The sequence below is a fragment of the Bos taurus genome, chromosome 17 (assembly GCF_002263795.3).
Source record: "Bos taurus isolate L1 Dominette 01449 registration number 42190680 breed Hereford chromosome 17, ARS-UCD2.0, whole genome shotgun sequence".
NCBI classification, from domain to species: Eukaryota; Metazoa; Chordata; class Mammalia; order Artiodactyla; family Bovidae; genus Bos; species Bos taurus.
In genome coordinates this window covers 29,483,737-29,492,209 of record NC_037344.1, presented here as the reverse complement: position 1 = coordinate 29,492,209, position 8,473 = coordinate 29,483,737, and the positions used below count along the sequence as shown (strand labels likewise).

Genomic DNA, 8,473 nt, shown 5'->3' with positions numbered 1-8,473 from the left:
GGAATCTTATTTCAGAGATTAGATAAAAAGCTATTTCAGGTGTTGTCTGGAACAATGGGACGCATATTGGTGAAAGTATTATATTTCATGGCTGAAGTATCTTTCAGAGATACTTCAGAAACTGAAGCCCAGGTAGCCCTATCAGGTCAAGTATTAAGTACTGAACTAAATCAAGAAAGGATTTGTCATTTAATTACAAAAATGAAGTAGGACTTTTAAAGTCTCATGCTGCTACTGCTCCTAAATTGCTTCAGTCGTGTCCGACTTTGTGCGACCCCGTAGACGGCAGCCCACCAGGCTCCCCCGTCCTGGGATTCTCCAGGCAAGAACACTGGAGTGGGTTGCCATTTCCTTCTCCAATGCATGAAAATGAAAAGTGAAAGTCAAGTCGCTCAGTCGTGTCTGACTCTTAGAGACCCCATGGACTGCAGCCTACCAGGCTCCTCCGCCCATGGGATTTTCCAGGCAAGAGTACTGGAGTGGGTTGCCATTGCCTTCTCTGTTAAAGTCTCATATGTACTAATAATTAGAAAATAGCAGTGTGTTAGAGTTCTCCAGAGAAACAGACCAATAGGAGATACAGACAGAGATACGTGTAATCTTCAAATACAGATCTAAATCTTTGGGGAATTATAGATATATAAATATCTATATCTTCTCTCTAGACAGATAAATAATGAGAGAATCAGAATTGGCTTTCACATTTGTGGGGACTGGTGAGCCTGAAGTCTTCATGGTTGACCAGCTAGAAACTCAGGTAAAAGTTGATACACTCTTGAGTCTGAAGTCTACAAGGCAGGTCAGCAGGTTGAAAACTCAGGCAGGGTTTATACTGATATGTTGCAGTCTTGAGGCAGAACTGCTTCTTTTTTGCAGAAACCTCATCTTCAGCTTCATGCAATGGAGAAGGAAATGGCAACCCACTCCAGTGTTCTTGCCTGGAGAATCCCAGGGACGCGGAGCCTGGTGGGCTGCTGTCTATGGATGGAGTCACACAGAGTTGGACACGACTGAAGCGACTTAGCAGCAGCAGCAGCAGCATCTTCAACTTATTGGATGAGGCCTATCCTCATTATAGAGAGTAATCTGTTTTACTTCAAGTCAACAGACTTGTAAATGTTAATCACATAACACAAATACCTTCACAGCAACATCTAGACTACTGTTTGACCAAACAACTGGGCATCATAGACTAGCCAATTTGTGTGCACGCGTGTACATGCTCAATCATGTCCAACTCTTTGCGGACCCCATGGTCTGTAGCCCCCCAGGCTCCTCTGTCCATGGAGTTCTCCAGGCAAGTATTCTGGAGTGGAGTACTCCAGTATACTTGGAATATTGGAATACTGGAATACTTCCTATCCCAGGGGAATCTTCCCAACCCAGGGACTGAATCTGAGTCTCTTGTGTCTCCTGCATTGGTAGGCAGATTCTTTACCACTATGCCACCTGGGAAGCCCCAGCCAAGTTAACACAGTTAACCATCATGAGTAAATTCTAATTTGAACTAAATTCTGACTGCTCAAAAATATATGTTAGAGATATGCCAGTCTAGTGATTTTTTTTCCATTAAAAAAATCTTTATTAAATTTGTTACAATACTGCTTCTTTTTTGTTTCCTTTTTTAAAATTTATTCATTTTTAATTAAAGGGTAATTGTTTTACAGAAAGTCTAGTGATTTTTTCACTTAGGATGACTAAAGTGCTAATTTGCTTTAAAAGATTCAGTCATTTGAAAAAAACATTTGAATAGTGCATTTGCAATATATTTAGCTATTCTAATCACCAGTTGTGCTTAACTCAAACTAGGTTGTGAGATAATTCTGAATTATTTCATGGCAGTTGAAATAAGGTCAACTAAAACAATGCACACAAATCTGTGAAGCTAACAGTAAACACACTGAACTCATTGCCATAATAATGCATTTTCACATTTGGTCTTAAAGATAGCTAGCCTAGATACAATGTGACTATTTACAGTGAAACTGGTCAGTAATGAGGTGCGTTCAACTTAATAGAATCACTCACTTGTCTCTGACATCTCATCTGCAAGTTACACAAATGGTTAACTAAGTTACGCAAATAATTTCAGGATAACCTCAACCTGAATCTAGATTCTAAATAAATTATGAGTTGGGCATTTGAGAATATTAATAAATGTGGACCTATTGCCCCTGGCATTATTGCTGAAGTTTAGTATTGCCTTGATGCTCTGTTAGTAAACACATCAATTCTTTGTTACTGGTAAACTGAGGAAAATCTAGTGTCATTAGAATTCTCAATTTAATTAACAAAAGGTTGTTATGTTCAGATAAGAACAAAATTATATACCACCTAAAAGACATTTAAATGTCTTTCTACCACTGCAAAGGAAGGGCTAGTGTGCAGTATATGTCATGGAGTTGGTGGCATTTATCTTATTTCTCATCTGTGAGATAGGTATTATTAGTCTCTCTGAAGAGACTAATGGGAAAATTGTTGCTGTTCAGTCGCTTAGTCGTGTCCAACTTTTTGTGACCCCAGGCTTGCCTGTCTTTCACCATCTCCTCAAACTCAAATTCATGTCCATTAAGTCGGTGGTGCCATCCAACCATCTCATCCGCTGTTGTTCCCTTCTCCTCCCGCCTGCATTCTTTCCCAGCATCAGGAGTCTTTTCCAATGAGTCGGCCTTTTTATCAGTGGCCAAAGTATTGGAGCTTCAGTTTCAGCATCAGTCCTTTCAATGGATATTCAGGGTTGATTTCCTTTAGGATTGACGGGTTTGATCTCCTTGCAGTCCAAGGGACTCTTGAGAGTCTTCTCCAGCACCACATTTGGAAGGCATCAATTCTTTGGGGCTCAGCCTTCTCCATTGCCCAGCTCTCACATCCGTACATGACTACTGGAAAAACCTTCTCCTTCTCTCACATCCATATAGCTCTGACTATATGGACCTTTGTATGCAAAGTAATATCTCTGCTTTTTAATATGCTGTCTAGGTTGGATAGCTTTCCTTCCAAGGAGCAAGCGTGTTTTAATTTCATGGCTGCAATCACTGTCCACAATGATTTTGGAGCCCAAGAAAATAAATTCTGACACTCTTTCCATTGTTTCTCCATCTATTTGCCATGAAGTGATGGGACCGGATGCCATGATCTTTGCTTTTGGATGTTGAGTTGTAACCCAACCTTTTCACTCTCTTTTCCCTTCATCAAGAGGCTCTTTAGTTTCTCTTCGCTTTCTGACATAAGGGTGGTGTCATCTGCATATCTGTTATTGATATTTCTCCTGGCAATCTTGATTCCAGCTTGTGCTTCATCCAGTTGGGCATTTCACATGATGTACTCTGCATATAAGTTAAATAAGTAGGTTGACAATATACAGCCTTGATGTACTCCTTTCCCAATTTGGTACCAGTCCATTGTTTCATGTCCAGTTCTAACTGTTGTTTCTTGACCTGTATACAGGTTTCTCAGGAGGCAGGTCAGGTGGTCTGGTATTCCCATCTCTTTAAGGATTTTCTGCATTTTATTATGATCCACACAGTCAAAGGCTTTAGTCAGTGAAGCAGTTTTTCCGGAATTCTCTAGCTTTTTCTAAGATCCAATGGATGTTGGCAATTTGATCTCTGGTTCCTCTCCCTTTTCTAAATCCAGCTTGTACATTTGGAATTTCTCGGTTCATATACTGTTGGAACCTAGCTTGAAGGATTTTGAGCATAACTTTGCTAGCATGTGAAATGAGTGCAATTGTGCAGTAGTTTGAACACTCTTTGGCATTGCCTTTCTTTGAGATTGGAATGAAAATTGACCTTTTCCAGTCCCATGGCCACTGCTGAGTTTTCTAAATTTGCTGACATGTTGAGTGCAGCACTTTAACAGCATCAGTATTTGAAATAGCTCAGCTGGAATTCCATCACCTCCACTAGCTTTGTGTGTAGAGATGTTTCCTAAGGCCCAGTTGATTTCACACTGCAGGATGTCTGGCTCTACGTGAGTGATCATACCATTATGATTATCTGGGTCATTAGGATCTTTTTTGTATAGTTCTTCTGTGTATTCTTGCCACCTCTTCTTAATGTCTTCTGCTTCTGCTAGGTCCATACCATTTCTGTTCTTTATTGTGCCTATCTTTGCATGAAATATTCCGTTGGTATCTTTAATTTTCTTGAAGAGATCTCTAGGCTTTCCCATTCTATTGTTTTCCTCTATTTCTTTGCACTATTGACTTAAAAAGCCTTCCTTATCTCTCCTTGTTATTCACTGGAACTCTACGTTCAAATGGGTGTATCTTTCCTCTTCTCTTTTGCCTTTTGCTTCTCTTCTTTACTCAGGTATGTGTAAGGCCCCTCAGACAACCATTTTGCCTTTTTGCGTTCCTTCTTCTTGGGGATGGTTTTGATCACCACCTCCTAACAATGTTGTGAATCTCCATCCATAGTTCTTCAGACACTCTTGTCTATTAGATCTAATTCCTTGAATCTATTTGTCACTTCCACTGTATAATCATAAGGGATTTGATTTAGGTCATACCTGAATGCCCTAGTGGCTTTCCCTCTGTTCTTCAATTTAAGTCTTAATTTTCCAATAAGGAGCTCATGATCTGAGCCACAGTCAGCTCCCAGTCTTATTTTTGCTGACTGTATAGAGCTTCTCCATCTTTGGCTACAAAGAATATAATCAATGTATTGACCATCTGGTGATGTCTAATAGGAAAATTAAGTGAGTGAAGTGAAGTCGCTCAGTCGTGTCCGACTCTTTGCGACCCCATGGACAGTAGCCTATCAGGCTCCGCCATCCATGGGATTTTCCAGGCAAGAATACTGGAGTGGGCTGCCATTTCCTTCTCCAGGGGATCTTCACAACCCAGGGATTGAACCTGTGTCTCCTGCATTGCAGACAGACACTTTACTGTCTGAGCCACCAGGGAAACCCAATCAGTTTAGTTCAGTTCAGTCACTCAGTCGTGTCTGATGTTTGTGATCCCATGAATCACAGCATGCCAGGCCTCCCTGTCTGTCACCAACTCCCGGAGTTCACCCAGACTCACGTCCATCGAGTCAGTGATGCCATCCAGACATCTCATCCTCTGGCGTCCCCTCCTCCTCCTGCCCTCAATCCCTCCCAGCATCAGAGTCTTTTCCAATGAGTCAACTCTTCGCACGAGGTGGCCAAAGTACTGGAGTTTCAGCTTCAACATCATTCCTTCCAAAGAAATCCCAGGGCTGATCTCCTTCAGAATGGACTGGTTGGATCTCCTTGCAGTCCAAGGGACTCTCAAGAGTCTTCTCCAACACCGCAGTTCAAAAGCATCAATTCTTCAGCACTCAGCCTTCTTCACAGTCCAACTCTCACATCCATACATGACCACAGGAAAAACCATAGACGGTTTTCTTGACTAGATGGACCTTTGTTGGCAAAGTAATGTCTCTGCTTTTGAATATGCTCTCTAGGTTGGTCATAACTTTCCTTCCAAGGAGTAAGTGTCTTTTAATTTCATGGCTGCAGTCACCATCTGCAGTGATTTTGGAGCCCAAAAAAATAAGGTCTGACACTGGGCTCATAGAAATCAGAAACTTGCTCAAGGTCACCAGAAAGCAGCAGATTCCCTTCAACGCCTAAACGCTTCCTCTAAGACCCAGCTGAAACACAGAAGGAACTAAAATGTTTGCTCTGGCGTTTCTTTACATAACAAAGGTGATTTATTCCTATCTTATCTTGCGTTTGTCTCCTTTCTCACCTTTAGCACAGTACTAAGTGTAAAGGTCTTTCCCCACAAATAAGGCATTTCTTTCCAGGTGAGTGCAGCAGTTGGGACTGTTTTCAGTATGCTTTTATTTGCAGTTTGTCTTTGGTTAGATCAAATTTAAACTTGTGTCTCACCTTACCTGCCTTCTTCTGCATCACCACTGGAATAGACCAGGAGCTGCAATCAGTGCCACAGTGATGGGAGTGTTGGGGGTGGAGACCAGGGGGCATTGTGGGAGGGTGAAAACAACTTCCTGGGTGGGGTTTCAAGGCACTGATGAGTGTTTTTAGTTATAAGGAAAAAGAAAAGGGAGTCCTCCCCTTTCCTCTGGTTTTCCTTGGATCACCTCTTCAGTGAAGCCTGTAAGCCGTTGTTCCTGCAAATTTTGTTTAAATAGGCACTCAGGTCAAAATTGCTCTGTGGTGCTTGTGCCTTGATCTAGTTGTGTCATGAAGAGGAATCTGTATTCTGCTGTCATATAGCATTGCTAGATATGAATAAGACTATATGGTTCTTCCCTTGAATTGCATTTATAAACTAAAGGGTACTAGAGATTACCTAGTCCAGTGATTTTCTCACATTTTTTTTTTAAATAGCACAAAAACCTTTTCAAACTTATTTGTAAGCCTACAAACAAAACAAAGAAGAGGTGCTGCTCTGATGTAGCTCTTAGGCTTACTCAATTCTCTCTTTTTTTAAATTTTATTTTAGGTATGACTGACAAATATATTTCTTTTTATTGTTTTCTCTAATGTATTTCAGAAACGGAAGTGTTTTATTTTGTTCCACTGTTGGCCATAGTTTGAGCCCTACACACTCTCTTTTATTTCACCTCAAAGGGAGTGCCTTTGTATGTAGCCACTCATTCATCATTAGTGTAAAGATCAGGCTGGATCTGCTCCGAAATCTTCTTCTTAGGATTCAGCTCCTTGTCATGGTAGGCAACCGCCGCCCTGAAGCTGACCAACAGAGTTCTGCGGAGCTTCCGCATCGCCAAGGTGTTCTGTGAAAACTCTTCGACTTCAGCCCCAGCGGCGAGATGGTCATCTCGAGGAGTGGCGACGACTCCATCGTGCTCTATGACTGTCATGAGGGCAAACCAAAGAGAACCCTGTACAGTAAGAAATACGGCGTGGATCTCATCAGATACACTCGTGCAGCAAATACAGTAGTCTACAGCTCTAACAAAAGAGACGATATTGTTATTACCTGTCCTTGCATGACAACAAATATATCAGGTGCTTTCCTAGACATAGCAAAAGGGTGGTGGCCTTGTCCACGTCACCTGTGGATGACACTTTCATTTCTAGGTCTCTTGATAAGACCATTCGGCTCTGGGATCTCTGCTCTCCTAACTTCCAGGGTCTCATGCATCTACAGGGCAAGCCAGTTTGTTCTTTTGATCCAGAAGGATTAATTTTTGCTGCAGGTGTCAATTCTGGAATGGTCAAACTTTATGATCTTCGCTCTTTTGATAAGGGGCCATTTGCAACATTTAAGATGCAGTATGATTGGATTTGTGAGTGGACAGGGCTTAAGTTCAGCAGTGATGGCAAGCTCATCCTCATCTCCACCAAGGCAGCTTCATCCATCTGATTGATGCATTCAAGGGAGTGGTGATACATGTTTGGGGGTTATGCTAACAGCAAGGAGGTCTCGTTTACCCCAGACTCCCAGTTTATTATGATTTGTTCAGAGGATGGCAAGATCCATGCTGGAATAGAGAGAGTGGTATAAAAGTAGCTGTATTGGATGGCAAACACACAGGCCCCATTATCTGTTTGCAGTTCAACCCCAAGTTCATGACCTTTGCCAGCGCTTGTTCTAACATAGCCTTCTGGTTCCCCACCATTGATGACTGACCTGCATGGTGCTTGGCTGTTTTCTGTACAGCGAGGGGTAGAAAGTAGGAAAAAACTCAGAGGGGACTAAGATAATAGTGGGATTAGATCATTTGACTGGACTAGAGAGCATCCTTCCACATGGGCTTCCCAAGCATGTGCTATACATCTGCTCAAAAGAAAAGTTACTTTGCTGAGCTTCTTACAAAAGTAATTCTGTCTCCAGAAACAGATCCATTAGGAGGTGCCAAGATTTCAACTTTCTCTGGTGAACTTTCACACATCACCATTGCCTGAGACAAAGTAAAACCACCATCTGATTTTGCATCTGGTAAGAGGAACATGCTTCACCAGGCCACTGACCACTGTTCTTGGGGCCAACATCTACTTCATCTACATACAAAGAATCTGTATCAGGGTGTTTTCTGGCAGTCATGAGACACCCAGTTCGAAGATCCAGGTGGGGAAACATCAACAGGCTTAGAGTCAGCTACTGGTTGCTGTTTTTTCTCCTTTTTCCCTCCTTTTCAGTTTTCTCTTTCATCTTTTCTTCTTCTCCTCCTCCTCTTTTATTTGCTCTTTAGCACCAGAAGATATGGTTGTTATTGGTATAGATTGTATCTCATTTTCAGAAACTGTGGAATCAGCTTTTAGTGGAGTACCAGATGGAAATGGTATTTTACTCCATTTTGAATTTCTGCCTTAATTAGCTCATTTCAATCCTTCAATTTTTCTTCAATTTAGCATTTTCAACTCTAAGTTTCTTCTCTTCTCTCAAAGTTGTCTGCAAAATTGCTTTCTCCTTAACTAGAACAATTTGCTGCTTAAGATATTCAATAATTTGATCTGCTTCTGCACCTTTCTGCTACAATCACTTCAGAACAGCATCACTGGTTGCCATTTT

General features: G+C 41.6%; 2 pseudogenes; one reads left to right on the top strand and one right to left on the bottom strand.

The window, feature by feature from the left end:
- The first annotated feature begins 676 nt into the window (after positions 1-676).
- On the top strand, positions 677-7,670 carry LOC781318 (WD repeat-containing protein 82-like; annotated as a pseudogene).
- Positions 7,671-7,751: 81 nt separating this feature from the next.
- Positions 7,752-8,473, bottom strand: LOC101904901 (aminoacyl tRNA synthase complex-interacting multifunctional protein 1-like; annotated as a pseudogene).